This window comes from Triticum urartu, chromosome 2A (assembly GCF_056163025.1).
Source record: "Triticum urartu cultivar PI428250 chromosome 2A, HENAU_Tu73, whole genome shotgun sequence".
Taxonomy (NCBI): domain Eukaryota; kingdom Viridiplantae; phylum Streptophyta; class Magnoliopsida; order Poales; family Poaceae; genus Triticum; species Triticum urartu.
Window position 1 is genome coordinate 7,956,615 of NC_141874.1, and position 17,551 is coordinate 7,974,165.

A 17,551-nucleotide genomic window follows, 5' to 3' on the forward strand; every position below is an offset into this window, starting at 1 on the left:
TTTATGTGGGAGAGGCCACTTCTAGCATGTCATCCCTGACTTGAAATTCTATGCACTTATGATTGGAACTATTAGCAAGCATCCGCAACTACTAATGTCGGGTGGTGGGTGCGACATATGCCAACGGGTGGCTTATCTTTGTGGGAACCAGTAAGACATCGCCGGTGCCTGGAAGCGGGATGAGGCGAAGACATGCACGCCGGCAGATCTTACCCAGCTTCGGGGCTCTCCGAGGAGATAACACCCCTACTGCTGCTCTGTGGGGTCTCCGCATGTTCACTAGATGAATCGAGTAGCTACACGACGCTCCTTGAGCTGTTTTTTTTGGGGGGAGGAGGAAGAAAGGGCACGGCTAGCCTGCTTCTTCTCCTTGTATGGTGTCTAGAGCTAGCAGAGGGTCGAACCCTTTGCATGGGTGCTCCGGGGGGTTTATATAGGCCTACCCCCCGGGGGTACAATGGTAACCCGGCTGGGCGCGGGGCCCAGCCGTCTGTGACTGCGCTCGCCGGCTTCTGCGCCGGCTGCTGGGGCCCGCCGACTGGTGGGTCCCGCCGGCTGCCAACTCCTTGATTGACAGGTAGGCCCCACTATCCGGGGCCAGGTCAGCGGCCGGTCACTGTGGCTTCATCTTGTTGACGTGAGCTCCATCGTGGTAAGCGTGGCTACAGTACCGCCGCCTGTCGGACGATCGCTGTAGCCTTACCACGTCTTGTCTCCTTTATGGGGCGTCTTCTTCGAGGGAGGCGGCGAGCCGGCTGCGGGGAGCCGGCTCTGTCTTGGGCCGGCTTGTTGGAAGCGTGGCCGCCTTCGGCTGTCTCTCTGCGCAAAGGGCCCCACCGCCTGTGGGCCGCGCTGGCGGCCCGTCGTAGGTGAGGCCAGGGTCAACATGGCTACAGTGCTGCGCCGGACGGGTCATGCCTACCCCGTACGGCGCACTGTGCCAGGCGTGCCCCGGGATTCGAGGATGGCAGGTTCTTCTATAGCCACGCCCCGTCGCACCGCCGTTAGGTGGGTGCAAACTTTGTGGGTACGGTCTTGACTGCCGGCTCGAAGGAGTCGGCCTTCTCACAGTCGGCTTCTTGGAGTCGGCCCTCTCATGAGGGTTAAAGTCGGACCGCCTTCCTAAAGCCGGCCTTGATCGCAGCCATTTAGGGGAAGGCGGCCCCTATGTCTTGGATTCTTGAGAGCCGGGCGGGCTCGTAACTTTTTCAGAAGTGCCAGGGGAAGCCGGCTAGGCTACCCATGGCTATTTACTCCGACAGTAGTCCCCGAAGCTGATCGAGCTCCGAGGTGAACGGGGGGACGAGAAGCTTGGTCAGCTTCCTATCCTGAAGAGCCGGCTTTGCGGGCGTACGCCGACTTCAGATAACCCCGCGTAGGCGGGAGGAGAGGGGACCTGCGTGCTGACCACGGGCCCCCTCGCGGCCACGTGGCGGCAGGATCCTGCGAGCGCACGCGCATGATGGGACGCCGCCGCAGGCTCGGGCCCGCCACTCGCGAGCCTCGGTCCGGGCGCGGATCTCCCGTGGCCCACAGGGCCGCTCGCCTTCTCAAGGCAGTTTTCGTCTCGCCATTAAGGATCGATAATCGCGGGGCGTGGGGAGTGGGCACGATCGACCCCCACGCTTCCCCACGCCACGCCTCCTCGGCTCCGCCACGTGAGCCTATAAGTAGGGGGAGGAGGGGGAGCGACAGAGGTTCGCGCGCTCCCTCCCACTCCGTCCCTCCTAACTCTCGTCTTCTTCCTCTTGCTGCCGCCGCAGCCTCCCGCCTCAGCGCCGTCGCGTCTCCACGCCACGTCGCTCCCATGGCATTGTCAAGCTCCTGGGACGGCTCCAACGTCCATGAAGATCACGTGGAGTTCCTTCGCCAGACCCGGCGCCTGCCCGGCGCCGACCGCGTACAGGTCCGCTTGGCGCCCGCGAGGGAGATCTCGCCGGCGCCGGAGGAGGGCGAGCGGGTCGTCTTCCGCTCGCACTGCCTGCGCGGCTTCGGCTTCCCGACGAGCGGGTTTCTGCGTTCCTTCCTCGACTTCTACAACCTCCAGCCGCATCACCTCACGCCCAATGCGGTGATGCTGCTGTCGGCCTTCGTCTCCCTCTGCGAAGGCTTCTTGGGGCTGCTCCCCACGCTGGAGCTCTGGGGAGAGTTCTTCCAGAGCAAGCTCGGCACAGTCGTCGCCGGCGTGCCCGCCCCCTGTGGGGCCTTCATCGCCATGAGGAGGGCGAGTGAGAACAATCCGTTCCCGCCCATCCCCCTGATCCAGTCGGTAAAGGTCTGGCAGAGATCTTATTTCTATGTGAAGAACGTCGCCGAGCGAGAAGACTACATCAACCTGTCGGCTTACGTAGCCGGCCCACCGGCTGGGAGGCAGCCCTCGTGGAGCTTCCGATCCCGGTCGTTGTCTCCGGCCGGGAACGCCGCCATCTCCCGGCTTCGGGTGCTGATTCAGTCAGAAGGCTTGCGCGGGGCCGACTTGGTGGCCGCCTTCGTGGAGCGCCGGATCCTTCCTCTCCAGAGCCGGCCCCATATGATGTGTCAAATGAGCGTCCGCTTCGACCCAAGTCGGCTGAGCACATGGGAGATGCCCCACACAGAGGTGGCGCTCATGGTCAACTACATTGCCAACTGCAAGCTCAGTGGGGACTGGCAATACGGCAAGGCAACATATTCTCGCGCAAATCCTCCACCCGTGGTAAGTTTCTCTCTTTATCTTCTTTTCTATCGTCAGCCGGCTTCGTGTCGGCCGGCTTCTGACCAGTCGGTTTTCTGAGCAGAACCCTCTTCTTGCGCCACCGGCCGGGGTGGCAGGGATCGAACGCCAATACGCCCCCGACCGCATGGTGGATGATGTTGACGACCCGGACTTGGGGGCGGCTGCCATGGAAGACGCCGTCGTGGGGGACAGCGCCGAGCCCGGAGGCTCAAAGTTCACCGCGAGCTTCGAGGACTGGCCGGACGATTTCGAAGCCGAAGTCGCTCCGCGTTGCCAGTCGGCGGTCGACCAACAGGGCGCGGGCTCATCTGTCGCGCCGCCTGCCGGCGGCGCGCAGAAGCGCCGGGCCGCTCTAGGCCTCTTCGGCAGTCGGCCGAAGAAGTCCAAGCCTTCCGCCGCGGCGACAAAGCGGGATGAGGCGGCCGCGAAGGCGGCCCGCTTCCGCAAGGCTGTGAAACAGCCCCAGGCGGTCTCGGCGTGAGTCTTCAATTGCTTTGCCGCACTCGTCGTTGTTGTTCTCTTTTCTTCGAATTTCTTCTTAACTTTCCTCGCTTGCTGGACAGGGCGCCGCTTTCCCTTGAGCGGGGCCCAGGCGGCTCCGTCGTGGGGCCGGCTGGAGGGTCCTCGAGTTCCCGCCGCGTGGACCCCCGCGCCGATCTTAGGGAGGCCACAGATCGGAACGCCCGCGAAGCGCGGGAGGAGCGCGAGGCGGCGGAGAAGGCGGCCGCCCAGGCGGCAGACCGAAGCGGTAGCCAAGGCCCAGAGGGAGGCGGCTCCCACAGAGACGGAGGCGGAAAGCTCACGCAGCCAGCCTCCGCTGCTCGCCGTTCCTCTCTGAGCCGTGGCCCCCGACACCCCGTTGCCCTTGGCGGAGGAGATCATCCAAGACCCGCCGCTGTTGGAGAGGGAGGAGGACCCCGTGGCCTTGGCGGGGAGAGTGCCGCCTGCTGCGCCAACCGGAGCGGGCCAGGGCGGTCAATCATCTGCGGTGCCAGAGGAGCCGGCCGGAGGTGAGCCGGAGAGCAGGGCCGGCCTCAAGGTGCAGCTGGTGCCGGGCCGGCGTGCTAGAGGAGGCGCCGCTCCGCCGGAGTTGCGCCGAGCCGCGAGCGCAGGCTAGCCGACCGGAGATCTGGAGGCGGCCAGCTCCGCCGTGTCCGAGTGGACTCCCAGCGGGGGGACCGGCGAGCTGGAAGCGGCGGCTCAAGGGGTCCGGAGCCGGCTACGAGCTCAAGCCGCCCTGCTGCAACAGCTCAACCAAGAGTTCTTGTCGACGCGAACCACTGTCTGGGTGAGTCCTTCGCTCTTGGCTGCTTTGCTTTCTTGATTTCTTCCGTGGGGGCGCGTCAGCGCACCCACTGGGTGTAGTCCCCGAGATTCGGGCCGACTGCTGCGCAGTCGGGTCGGATCTTTCTCGACGGCCACCTTACTTTGCTTTCTTTCTAAACTTTCAGGAATACCACAACCTTCGTGCTGCCGCCTTCGACTCCCAGGCTCAAGAGTTGAGCCGGCGGACCGACGACCTGGCCGACAGCTGAAGTAAGTACTTGGTTTTGTTTGTCTCCTATGGGGGCGCGTCAGCGCACCCACTGGGTGTAGTCCCTGAGATTCGGGCCGACTGCTGCGCAGTCGGGTCGAATCTTTCTTGACGACTCTTTTCTTATTGATTTTTCTTTTTCTTTGCCTTCAGGGGCCAACGCCGACTTGCGGAAGGAGCTTGGCGAAGCGAAGGCCGCCCTTTACGCCAAAGAGGCCGAGTGCACTGCCTTGGTCCAGGAACGGGATCGCCTGGCCAAGAAGCTAGCCGACCAAGAGGAAAGCCACAAAACGGCCCTGCAGGCGGCGCGGGAAAGCGAAGACGCCTTGATGGCGGAATATGAGATGGCGGCGGCGACCTGGTCTGAGACCCGGCGAGGCCTGGACGAAGGCTTTGGCCGGATCGAGGACTTGATCGATGGTAAGCTGCCTTTCTCGGCTCTCCCCTGCCCCTTGCCGCTTGGGTTTTTTGACTTATCTTGAGCTCTTGCTTGTTGTTTCTTGCAGATTACTTCCCAGGCTACTCCGCCTTCTCCGCCCAAAGCATTGAGGCCCATCGCGAGGCGCGCCGGCAAGCGGGGGCCGACATCGCGCCGGATGCAAACCGGACCCTTGAGGAGCAGCTTCTGGCTGTCCAGGCATGGTTGCAGCCGGCTCATCGGATGCTTCGCCGGCTCCAACGTGCCGGGGCGCAAGTGCTGGCCGCCCTCTGGCCCGGCGAGACGATCCCCCGCACTCCGAGCCGAACTGCCGACTGGCTGGAAGTCGCAGTTGGACGCTTCGAGGCTTGGAAAGCGTCAGCGGCCCGCCTCGGAGCCGGGCGGGCGTTGGAATTCGTCCGGGCTTGGTACCCAGGGCTGAGCCTGGACCAGCTGCGCACTTCGCGGATGGAGGCCGACGCGGAGCTGGAGGCGATGAGGCCGGCTATCGCCCAGCGGGCTTCAACGATCGCCGAGTGCACCGACATCAGCATTTTCGCACCCGAAATTGATGATGACGGTGTCGCGCAGCCGGAGGAGTGGTTCGGGCTGAACCCGGCGGTGGGCGAGGACTCGGCGGAGGAGATCGCCTCCAGCGACGAGGGCGAAGAAGACAAAGACGACGACGGCGGAGACGTCGAGCCGGCTGGTGGAACAACCAGCCGACCTCAGGCCGACCGTGCCTCCAGCAACGAGGCGCGTGGAAGTGCGCCCTCTGCGGGAGGCGGCGACCAAGCCGAAGTTCGTCAGCCGGCCGCTCCTTCAGCCGGCGCGACCGTCTCCGCCAACCAGTCGGCCGCTCCGCCAGCTTGACCTGCCGTCTTTATTTTTCCTGCTTTGTTGTCTTTGAACAATCTTTTGTTAAGTTTCGCAGTTCCACCCACTGGGGGTGTATCCAAACTATGTTGAATGCTGGCCTCTTGGAGGTCTTTTTATGTAAATATTATCATGTGCATGCTTGGTTTCCATTCGCGTATGCTTGTTTATCCTTAGGCTTTTTCCTTTGCCGCCTTCCCTCTTTGGGGAGGCAAGTACTTGAGCTTTCTTGGATTTAAAGTAGAGTGAATGGAAACCGGCCGGCCGGCTACTCTGGTAGCCAGTCGGCGGTGTGGGAAAAACCGGCTTTTGTTATATTAGTCTGCTAGTCCCTAGCCATTTTTCGTGTGGGCGGTCGTTCCTACCTTTAACCCTTGCCAGCCGGACAGCCGGTTCTTCGAACTGCGACTTTGGCAAGGGAAGGCTTGAGAGCCGGCACACTACTTGTCTGACTGCGGGGAGGACTTCTAATATAACTTCAGTCGGCCAGTCCCCGAGCCGACTAGTCGAACTCGGTGCCGGACGGAAAAAGTAAACGATACGACAAGGTCATAAGCATGATACTTTTCATTCATAAATAAGGGATGGCAGTCCCCGAGCCCTCCTCGGGGAGCCTATTGTCTTGTACTTAATACAAAAGTTAGCGTGATACATGCTGCCTTTCAACTGTAAAATCTTCGAAGGAGGTTGGCGTTCCATGGCCGTTCCGACTCCTTGCCGGAGTCGTCTCTCTTGCGTGCCTTCAGCTTCTGTGCGTCGATCAGGTAGTAGGAGTCGTTGCCTAGAGCTCTGCTGATGACGAAAGGGCCTTCCCAAGGGGCTGAGAGCTTGTGCTGGCCGGCTGTTCGCTGAATCAGCCGGAGCACAAGGTCGCCCTCTTGGAAAGATCTTGGCCTGACCTTCCGGTTGTGGTAGCGGCGCAAACCCTGCTGGTAAATTGCAGACCGGCTGAGAGCCAACAACCGGCTTTCTTCGAGCAGGTCGACGCCGTCTTCTCGTGCTTCCTTGGCCTCCGCTTCCGTGTACATGGTTACTCGAGGCGAGTCGAATTCGATGTCAGTTGGGATGACCGCCTCGGCACCATACACAAGGAAGAAAGGGGTGAAGCCGGTTGACTTGTTTGGTGTAGTGCGCAGACTCCAGAGGACAGCCGGCAGCTCATCGAGCCAACAGCCGGCTGAGCGCTCCAGAGGTACAACCAGTCGGGGCTTGATGCCGGAGAGGATGAGGCCGTTGGCTCGCTCGACCTGGCCGTTTGACTGCGGGTGGGCGACGGATGCTAGGTCCAGCCGGATACCTTGGGCTGCGCAGAAACGTGCCAAGGCTCCTTTGGCGAAATTCGTGCCATTGTCGGTGATGATGCTGTGCGGCACGCCGTACCGAGTTGTTATGTCCGCGATGAACGTCACGGCAGTCGGCCCATTCAGCTTCTTGATCGGCTTCGCCTCAACCCACTTGGTGAATTTGTCCACGACGACGAGCAAATGCGTCATGCCGCCGCGCGCCGTCTTGAATGGGCCCACCATGTCCAGTCCCCAAACAGCAAAGGGCCAAGTGAGGGGAATGGTCTTGAGTGCCGAAGCCGGCATGTGTTGCTTGGAGCTGAAGAGCTGGCATCCCTTGCAATGCTTGACTAATTCTTTGGCGTCGTCCAAAGCAGTCGGCCAGAAGAAACCATGGCGGAAGGCTTTGGCGACAAGTGATCTTGAGGCCGCATGGTGGCCGCATTCTCCTTGGTGAATGTCTGCAAGGATTGCAATGCCCTTCTCTTGCTCGACGCATCGCTGGAGGACTCCGGTGACGCTGCGCTTGAGTAGTTCTCTGTTGACGATTGTGTACACTCCGGCTCGACGCTGGACTTGTCTTGCTTCTGTTTCGTCAGCCGGCAGGTCTTGGTTTACTAGGAAGTTGAGGATGGACTGAGCCCATGACGGAGCCAGGACTTCTTCTACTGCCAAAGTGGCTACTGCCACCAGGGTGGGCGGGCTGGGCGGTGAGGTGCTGGAGTCAGCCGCCGGCTGTAGTGCTGGTGCAGTCCCCGGGCCGGCTACCGCAGTCCCCGAGCCGGCTGCCGAAGTCCCCGGGCCGGCTACCGCAGTCCCCGAGCCGGCTGCCGAAGTCCCCGAGCCGGCTGCCGAAGTCCCCGAGCCGGCTGCCGAAGTCCCCGAGCCGGCTACGGGGGTCTTGGGGTCGGCTACTTGATTCTTCGAGCCGGACCTGGCCGCATCGGGGTCAGGCGGCACGAAGATGGAATCGGATTCCGGAGACGGCTTGATGGACGGCTTGAGGAGGCGTTGTAGAGCGACGCCGGTTGGGATTGCTTGCCGAGTGGAGCCTATTCGAGCCAGGGCATCGGCTGGCTCGTTGTCGGCTCGTGGTACGTGGAGGAACTCGCATCCTTCAAAGTATCCGCTGAGTTGTTGGACCAGGAAACGGTAGCTCGCCATATTCGCGTCCTTGGCGTCCCAGTCGCCGGATGATTGCTGGACTACCAGGTCCGAGTCGCCATAACATAGGATCCGACGAATGCCAAGTTCTTTGGCAAGCCGGAGCCCATGTATGAGCGCCTCGTACTCGGCCACATTGTTGGAGGCGGCGAAGTGGATTTGTAGCGTGTATCTGAGCTTGTCGCCTTTGGGAGAGGTAAGGACGATGCCGGCTCCCAAGCCGGTGCGCATCTTGGACCCGTCGAAGTGCATGCGCCAATGGGTGGAGTCGGGAGCCGGCGGCAGGTACTGGGTCTCGGCCCAGTCGACGAGGAAGTCGGCCAGTGCTTGGGACTTGATGGCGGTGCGGGGTTGGTAGAAGATCGTGTACGGGGCTAGCTCGATTGCCCATTTCGCGACTCGGCCGGATGCATCCCGGCTGCCTATGATCTCGGCTAGCGGGGCAGTGCATACGACCGTGACGGGATGCTCTTGAAAGTAGGGCTTCAACTTCTTGGCGGTGAAGTACACGCCGTAACACATCTTTTGGTAGTGCGGGTAGTTTTGCTTCGAGGCGGACAGCACCTCGCTCAAATAGTACACCGGCCTCTGGACCAGCTGGGCTCGGCCTTCTTCCGGGCGCTGGACTACGATGACGGTGCTGACCACCCGGCTGGTTGCAGCGATGTAAAGGAGCATGGGCTCTTTCTCGATCGGCGCCGCGAGGACAGGCGGCGTGGCCAGCATCTTCTTCAACTCGTGGAAAGCTTGGTCGGCCTGGTCGTTCCACTCGAAGTGAGTGCTCTTCTTCATGAGGCGGTAGAGGGGGAGGGCTTTCTCTCCGAGCCGGCTCATGAAGCGGTTCAAGGAGGCCAAGCATCCGGTGAACTTCTGAATGTCTCGAAGCTTGGTAGGGATCGCCATTCTCTCGATGGCCTTGATCTTCGCCAGGTTGCATTCGATGCCGCATTCGGAGACCAGGAAGCCCAGGAGCTGGCCGGCTGGCACCCCGAACACGCATTTCTCGGGGTTGAGCTTGATTTGGAACTGGCGCAGGTTCTCAAATGTTTCCTTGAGGTCTTCCAGCAAGGTGCCACGCTTCTCCATCTTCACCACAATGTCGTCCACGTAAACGTGGGCATTCCTGCCGAGCTGCTTGAGGAGGCACTTCTGCATGCAATGCTGAAAGGTGGCACCGGCATTTCTCAAGCCGAATGTCATAGTCAGGTAGCAGAAGGCTCCGAACGGCGTGATGAAGGCGGTCTTCAGGCGGTCATCCGGGTCTAGCTTTATCTGGTGATATCCGGAGTAAGCATCCAAAAAACTCAACAGCTCGCATCCGGCTGTGGAGTCTATCACTTGGTCTATCCTTGGCAGGGCAAAAGGATCTTTGGGGCAAGCCTTGTTGAGACTTGTGTAGTCTATACACATGCGCCACTTGTTATTCTTCTTTAGCACAAGGACCGGGTTGGCGAGCCACTCTGGAAAGAAAACTTCCATGATAAAGCCGGCCGCCAAGAGCCGGGCTATCTCCTCCCCTACAATCCTGCGTTTCTCCTCCAACAGTCGGCGAAGGGGTTGTCTGACTGGCTTTGCGTCTTCTCGAACATGTAGTTTGTGCTCGGCGAATTTCTTCGGAACACCCGGCATGTCCTTGGGGGACCACGCAAAGATGTCCCGATTCTCACGGAGGAAATCGGCGAGCTCGCCTTCCTATTTGCTGTTCAGGTTTGCCCCGATGACGGCAAACCTCTCTGGACGCTCGGGGTCAAGAGGTATCTTCTTCGTCTCCTTGGCCGGCTGAAAAGACCCTTGAGTATCATGCTCCTTGGGGTCGGGGGACACGGCCGACTGCTTGCCGGCTATGGCCACGACTCGGTCCAGCATCTTCTTCTCTTCGGCGATCACAAGGGACTCGGCCAGCCGGTTGCTGGCTGCTGCGCACTCAGAGGACTTCTTGTAGTCACCGGCTATGGTGATGATGCCTTTGGTGCTTGGTATCTTCATCTTGAGGTAGGCATAGTGGGGAACTGCCATGAACTTGGCCAAAGCAGGTTGGCCCAGCAATGCATGGTAAGGGCTCTCCAGGTCCACCACTTCAAACCAGATCGCTTCCCGGCGGAAATGCTCCTTGTCCCCAAAAAGTACATCAATCTTGATTTTGCCAATGGGGGCGCAGGACAGGCCGGGTACGATGCCGTGGAAAACTGTCCGAGTGGGCATGAGCTGTTTTGTCTTGACGTTCAGCTTCTCCAGGGTGTCACGATACAGGATGTTGATGCTGCTCCCGCCGTCTATCAGCACACGGGAGAAGCGGGCGGCGCGTCTGTCCGTCGCAAGGGTGGCTTCCAGGGCCAAAGCATAAGAGCCGGGAGACGGCGTCACCTCCGGATGGTCGGCCCGGCTCCAGCTGATGGGTTTTTCTGACCAATGCATGTGTCTGGCGGGGTTGGCAGCGACCACGCTGACTCCCTGGTGCTCTCGGCGTTTGCTGCGCCGGTCTTCGGGCTGGCTTGTAAAGACGATGTAGGTTGCTTGCTCATCAGGAAACTCGTCATGCACGGCTCCGACTGCGGGCCGAGCGGCCGGAGGCGGCGGAGGCGGAGGCGGCGGGCCGGCAGGCGGAGGTGGCAAGAGCCCCTCGCCCTTAGAGATTCGGGTGAGCCAGTTGCACTTCCGGGTCGTGTGGTTGGACGGCTTCGCGCCGCTGTGGAACTTGCAAGGGGCGTCGAGGGTTTGCTCGTAGGAGAAGGCGGGCTGCCAAGCCGGCCTGCCGCCCTTGGGCTTCTTGGGTGCCGGTCGTTCTTCAGGCGGCGCATCTTCGACCGTGGCCACCTGCCGGCTAGCGGGAGGCGGCGCGGGGCCCTTGCGCTTGTTGTCGTTCGAGTTGGGGTGTCGGCCGGGTTCTCCAGCCGGCGTCTTGGGCGCCGGGTTGAGCACCTTTCCGGACGCGTCTACCCGAAGCTCGGTCTTCATCGAGGAGTCGGTGGTGGCGTACTTGTCCGCTATGTCCAGAAGCTCGTCGAGGGTAGCCGGCTCGTCACAGAGGAGCTTGTGCTTGAGGAGGGTGCCTTCTCGGCATCCGGCTGTGAAGTACTCTATGGCTTGCACCTCGTGCACCCCTTCACAGGAGTTGCGGAGCTCGGCCCAACGCGTGAGGTAATCGCGAGTGGACTCGGCGGGGCCTTGTACGCACAAGGAGAGCTGTCTGGGCTTGGGAGCCCGCTTGTAGGTGCTGGTGAAGTTGCGGATGAAGGCTTCTGTGAAGTCTAGCCAGCTGTTGATGCTACGCGGCTTGAGGCTGTTGAGCCAGGTCCGCGCCGTGCCCTGCAGCATGAGGGGCACGTACTTCACGGCGACGCGTCGATTGCCGTTGGCTATGCTAAATGCGGTGGAGTAGTCGATCAACTAATCTTCCGGCTTCACGGAGCCGTTGTACTTGGGCGTGTCTCTTGGGAGCAAGAACCCTTTGGGAAAGGGCTCGTCGCGGATGCGGGGGCCAATGCAAGGCGGGCCAACATCGTCTTCTTCTTCCAATGCCAGGGATCGCGCCAGGCGGTCGAGCCGATGACGGGCGTCGTTCTCGCCGATTCCTTCGCGGCGGCCCAGCCGGCCGCTGAGAGTCGGGTGCGCCACTGGCGGTGAGGCGGGATATCTCTCTCCATGGGGCGGAGGCGGAGGCGGGTCGCCCCGCCACTCCATGGCTCGGGGGGGATGACCGTCCGCGTCCCGCTCGATGGAGATCCGGGTCCGGCTGCGGCTGGTAGCCGGCTCCTTCTCGCGTCGCGCGCGGGTATTGCTCGTAGTCGGCGTCCGGGACGTCGCGCCGTGCTCTCGGCGCGGGGGAAGGCTTTCCGCGTGAGCGTCGGCTTCGTGCCGCTGCGCGGCGGCGTCAATCAATTGCTGGATGCGCCGGTTCATGTGGGGAAGGTCTTCGGCTTCCAGGCCGTCCAGCTCGTCTACGGCCGCCTGGGCGGCACGCAAGTTCTCGAGCGGAGTGGCATAGACCGGGCAATCGATTCCCAGCGTGTCGGCGATGACGGCGCCGCGTTGCTTGACAAGGCCGGCCCGGCTTGGCCCGCCCGGGGCCAGCGTGCCGAAGGCGGCGCGGTCAGCCTCACGCTGGTAGGCCTCAGTGAGGCGTCTTACGGAGGCCAGCCTCCGGCCCTCCGCGAGGAGAGCGAGGCAGCGTGCTTCCAGTGCTTCGTCGTCGGCGTCGGCCGGGAGAGGAGCGGACAAATCGTGGGCCACCGCGCGCGAGGCGTCGCGGGCGCTCTCGTCGGCCGGGCCGCTGTGGCCGACAACCATCACTTCGGCGGTGACAGCATCGTGGCCGTCGGCTCGAGGAAGCGGGTCGTTGTAGATCGCGACGTTGGTGGGGAAGGCGTCGTAGAGGCCGTGTCGGAGTCGACAGGCATCGGGTCGGTGGAGCCAACCGACTCTAGGTCCGCAGCGGGCTCGCTGGAGACATGGAGCTGGCAGAGAAGGTTGGCGAGGCGGTCAGTGCCCGCATCGGAGGCGAGCTCGTCGGAGGTGAAGGTCTCGTCGGGGAGATCGGCGAGGCCGCTTGCCGCGCAGATGCTGGTGACGCCTTGCAGCGCGTCGTGGCAAGCGCCATCGGGCGTGCCGGGCTGGCTACGCTCGCTGGGGAGGAAAAGGGTTCCCGTCCAGAACAGGTCTCCGGACGACGGTGCGCTTGGCCCCACGGTGGGCGCCAAATGTCGGGTGGTGGGTGCGACATATGCCAACGGGTGGCTTATCTTTGTGGGAACCAGTAAGACATCGCCGGTGCCTGGAAGCGGGATGAGGCGAAGACATGCACGCCGGCGGATCTTACCCAGCTTCGGGGCTCTCCGAGGAGATAACACCCCTACTGCTGCTCTGCGGGGTCTCCGCATGTTCACTAGATGAATCGAGTAGCTACACGACGCTCCTTGAGCTGTTTTTTTTGGGGGGGAGGAGGAAGAAAGGGCACGGCTAGCCTGCTTCTTCTCCTTGTATGGTGTCTAGAGCTAGCAGAGGGTCGAACCCTTTGCATGGGTGCTCCGGGGGGTTTATATAGGCCTACCCCCCGGGGGTACAATGGTAATCCGGCTGGGCGCGAGGCCCAGCCGTCTGTGACTGCGCTCGCCGGCTTCTGCGCCGGCTGCTGGGGCCCGCCGACTGGTGGGTCCCGCCGGCTGCCAACTCCTTGATTGACAGGCAGGCCCCACTATCCGGGGCCAGGTCAGCGGCCGGTCACTTTGGCTTCATCTTGTTGACGTGAGCTCCATCGTGGTAAGCGTGGCTACAGTACCGCCGCCTGTCGGACGATCGCTGTAGCCTTACCGCGTCTTGTCTCTTTTATGGGGCGTCTTCTTCGAGGGAGGCGGCGAGCCGGCTGCGGGTAGCCGGCTCTGTCTTGGGCCGGCTTGTTGGAAGCGTGGCCGCCTTCGGCCGTCTCTCTGCGCAAAGGGGCCCACCGCCTGTGGGCCGCGCTGGCGGCCCGTCGTAGGTGAGGCCAGGGTCAACATGGCTACAGTGCTGCGCCGGACGGGTCATGCCTACCCCGTACGGTGCACTGTGCCAGGCGTGCCCCGGGATTCGAGGGTGGCAGGTTCTTCTGTAGTCACGCCCCGTCGCACCGCCGTTAGGTGGGTGCAAACTTTGTGGGTACGGTCTTGACTGCTTTACGGGGAGCCGGCTCGAAGGAGTCGGCCTTCTCACAGTCGGCTTCTTGGAGTCGGCCCTCTCATGAGGGTTAAAGTAGAACAGCCTTCCTAAAGCCGACCTTGATCGCAGCCGTTTAGGGGAAGGCGGCCCCTATGTCTTGGATTCTTGAGAGCCGGGCGGGCTCGTAACTTTTTCAGAAGTGCCAGGGGAAGCGGGCTAGGCTACCCATGGCTATTTACTCCGACAACTAACATTCATTAAGGTAAAACCCAACAATAGCATTAAGATATATTGGTCCCCCTTCAATCCCGTATGCATCAATTTCTATGCTAGGTTGAAGCTTCTGTCACTCTTGCCCTCCAATACATAGTCCTATCAACATACAACTAACCCTATGGTGTGATCCACGCGCGCGCTCATGTGATGGACACCAAAGGACAGCAACATAACCACAAGCAAATTAAATCAATCATAGTAATTCACCAATCACGGATAGGACAACGAAAATCTACTCAGACATCATAGGATGGCAACACATCATTGGATAATAATATGAAACATAAAGCACCATGTTCAAGTAGAGGGTACAGCGGGTTGCGGGAGAGTGGACCGCTGTAGATAGAGGGGGGAAGGTGATGGAGATGTTGGTGAAGATGCCGGAGGTGTTGGTGTAGATTGCGGTGATGATGATGGCCCCCGGCGGCGTTCCGGCGCCACCGGAAGCGAGGAGGAGAGAGCCCCCCTCATTCTTCTTCTTCCTTGACCTTCTCCCTAGATGGGAGAAGGGTTTCCCCTCTGGTCCATGGCCTCCATGGCTTGGGAGGGGCGAGAGCCCCTCCGAGATTGGATCTGTCTCTCTGTCTCTCTCTGTTTCTGCATTCTCAGATTCTGCCCTTTCACCGTTTCTTAAATTCCCGGAGATCCGTAACTCTGATTGGGCTGAAATTTTAACACGATCTCTATCCGGATATTGGCTTTCTTGCGGCGAAAGAAGGGCATCAACCGCCTTACGGGGTGGCCACGAGGGCCTAGGGCGCGCCTGCCCCCTGGGGCGCGTCCCCTGCCTCGTGGTCCCCTCGGGCATCGTCTCGCGTTGATTTTTCTTCCCAAAAATCACATATATTCCAAAAAAATCTCCGTCAGTTTTATCCCGTTTGGACTCCGTTTGATATGGATTTACTACGAAACAAAAAATGCAACTAACAGGAAACTGGCACTGGGCACTGGATCAATATGTTAGTCCCAACAATAGTATAAAAAGTTGCCAAAAGTATATGAAAGTTGTAGAATATTGGTATGGAACAATCAAAAATTATAGATACGATGGAGACATATCAGCAGCCCCAAGCTTAATTCCTGCTCGTCCTCGAGTAGGTAAATGATAAAAAAGAGAATTTTTGATGTGGAATGCTACCTAGCATAATCTTGATCATGTAATCTAATCATGGCATGAATATTAAGACACGAGTGATTCAAAGCAATAGTCTATCATTTGACATTAAGATAATAATACTTCAAGCATACTAATAAAGCAATCATGTCTTTTCAAAATAACATGGCCAAAGACAGTTATCCCTACAAAATCATATTGTCTGGCTATGCTCCATCTTCACCACACAAAATATTCAAATCATGCACAACCACGATGACAAGCCAAGCAATTGTTTCATACTTTTGATGTTCTCAAACCTTTTCAACTTTCACGCAGTACATGAGTGTGAGCCATGGATATAGCACTATAGGTGGAATAGAATATGATGGTGGAGGTTGTGTGGAGAAGACAAAAGGGAGAAAGTCTCACATCGACGCGGCTAATCAACGGGCTATGGAGATGCCCATCAATTGATGTCAATGTGAGGAGTAGGGATTGCCATGCAACGGATGCACTAAGAGTTATAAGTGTATGAAAGCTCAAACTGGAAACTAAGTGGGTGTGCATCCAACTTGCTTGCTCATGAAGACCTCGGGCATTTGAGGAAGCCCGTCATCAGAATATACAAGCCAAGTTCTATAATGAAAATTCCCACTAGTATATGAAAGTGATAACTCAAGAGACTATCTATATGAAGAACATGGTGCTATTCTGAAGCACAAGTGTGGTAAAAGGATAGTAACATTGTCCCTTCTCTCTTTTCTCTCATTTTTTTTATTTTTTCTCTTTTTTTCCTCTTTTCTTTTTTTGGTGGGCTTCTTTGGCCTCTTTTTTTGTGGGCTTCTTTGGCCTCTTTTATTTTTTGTAAAGTCCGGAGACTCATCCCAACTTGTGAGGGAATCATAGCTTCCATCATCCTTTCCTCACATGGGACAATGCTCTAATAATGATGATCATCACACTTTTATTTACTTACAACTCAATACTAGAACAAAATATGACTCTATATGAATGCCTCCGGCGGTGTACCGGGATATGCAATGATCTAGCGCAGCAATGACATCAAAAAACGGACAAGCCATGAAAACATCATGCTAGCTATCTTACAATCATGCAAAGCAATATGAGAATGAATGCTCAAGTCATGTATATGATGATGATGGAAGTTCCATGGCAATATATTTCGGAATGGCTATGGAAATGCCATAATAGGTAGGTATGGTGCCTGTTTTGAGGAAGATATAAGAGGCTTATGTGTGATAGAGCGTATCGTATCACGGGGTTTGGATGCACCGGCAAAGTTTGCACCAACTCTCGAGGTGAGAAAGGGTAATGCACGGTACCGAAGAGGCTAGCAATGATGGAAGGGTGAGAGTGCGTATAATCCATGGACTCAACATTAGTCATAAAGAACTCACATACTTATTGCAAAAATCTATTAGTCATTGAAACAAAGTACTACACACATGCTCCTAGGGGGGTAGATTGGTAGGAAAATACCATCGCTCATCCCCGACCGCCACTCATAAGGAAGACAATCAATAAATAAATCATGCTCCGACTTCATCACATAACGGTTCACCATACGTGCATGCTACGGGAATCACAAACTCCAACACAAGCATTTCTACAATCCACAACTACCCACTAGCATGACTCTAATATCACCATCTTTATATCGCAAAACTATTGCAAGGCATCAAACATATCATATTCAGTGATCTACAAGTTTTATGTAGGATTTTATGATTAACCATGTGAATGACCCATTCCTGTCATCTCTCTAAATGGATATAAGTGAAGCAAGAGAGTTTAATTCTTTCTACAAAAGATATGCCCACGCTCTAACAAATATTAGTGAAGCAAAAGAGCATTCTACAAATGGCGGTTTTCTATGTGAAGAGAAACACGCAATCCAAACTTCAAATGATATAAGCGAAGCACATGAAGCATTCTATAAAGCCATACTCAAAAGATATATAAGTGAAGTGCAATGAGCATTCTATAAATCAACCAAGGACTATCTCATACCAGCATGGTGCATCAAAGAAAAGTGAAAACTAAATGCAAAAGACGCTCCAAGATTGCACATATCGCATGAACGAAACGAATCCGAAAACATACCGATACTTGTTGAAGAAAGATGGGATGCCTTCCGGGGCATCCCAAAGCTTAGACTCTTGAGTCTCCTTGAATATTTACTTGGGGTGCCTCGGGCATCCCCAAGCTTGATCTCTTGCCTCTCTTCCTTCTTCTCACATCGAGACCTCCTCGATCTTCGAACACTTCATCCACACAAAACTCAACAGAAAGCTCGGTAAGATCCATTAGTATAATAAAGCAAATCAATACTCTAAGTACTGTTGCAAACCAATTCATATTTTGTTTGCATTGTAGCTACTGTAATATAACTTTTCCATGGCTTAATCCACTGATATAAATCAATAGTTTCATCAAAACAAGCAAACTATGCATCAAAAACAGAATCTGTCTAAAACAGAACAGTCTGTAATAATATGAACATTCACCATACCTCTGGTACTCCAACAATTCTACC

General features: G+C 57.7%; 1 pseudogene; it reads left to right on the forward strand.

Moving 5' to 3' along the window:
- Positions 1-2,542: 2,542 nt before the first annotated feature.
- Positions 2,543-17,551, forward strand: part of LOC125531899 (disease resistance protein RPM1-like) — a 67,763-nt pseudogene continuing 52,754 nt past the window's right edge.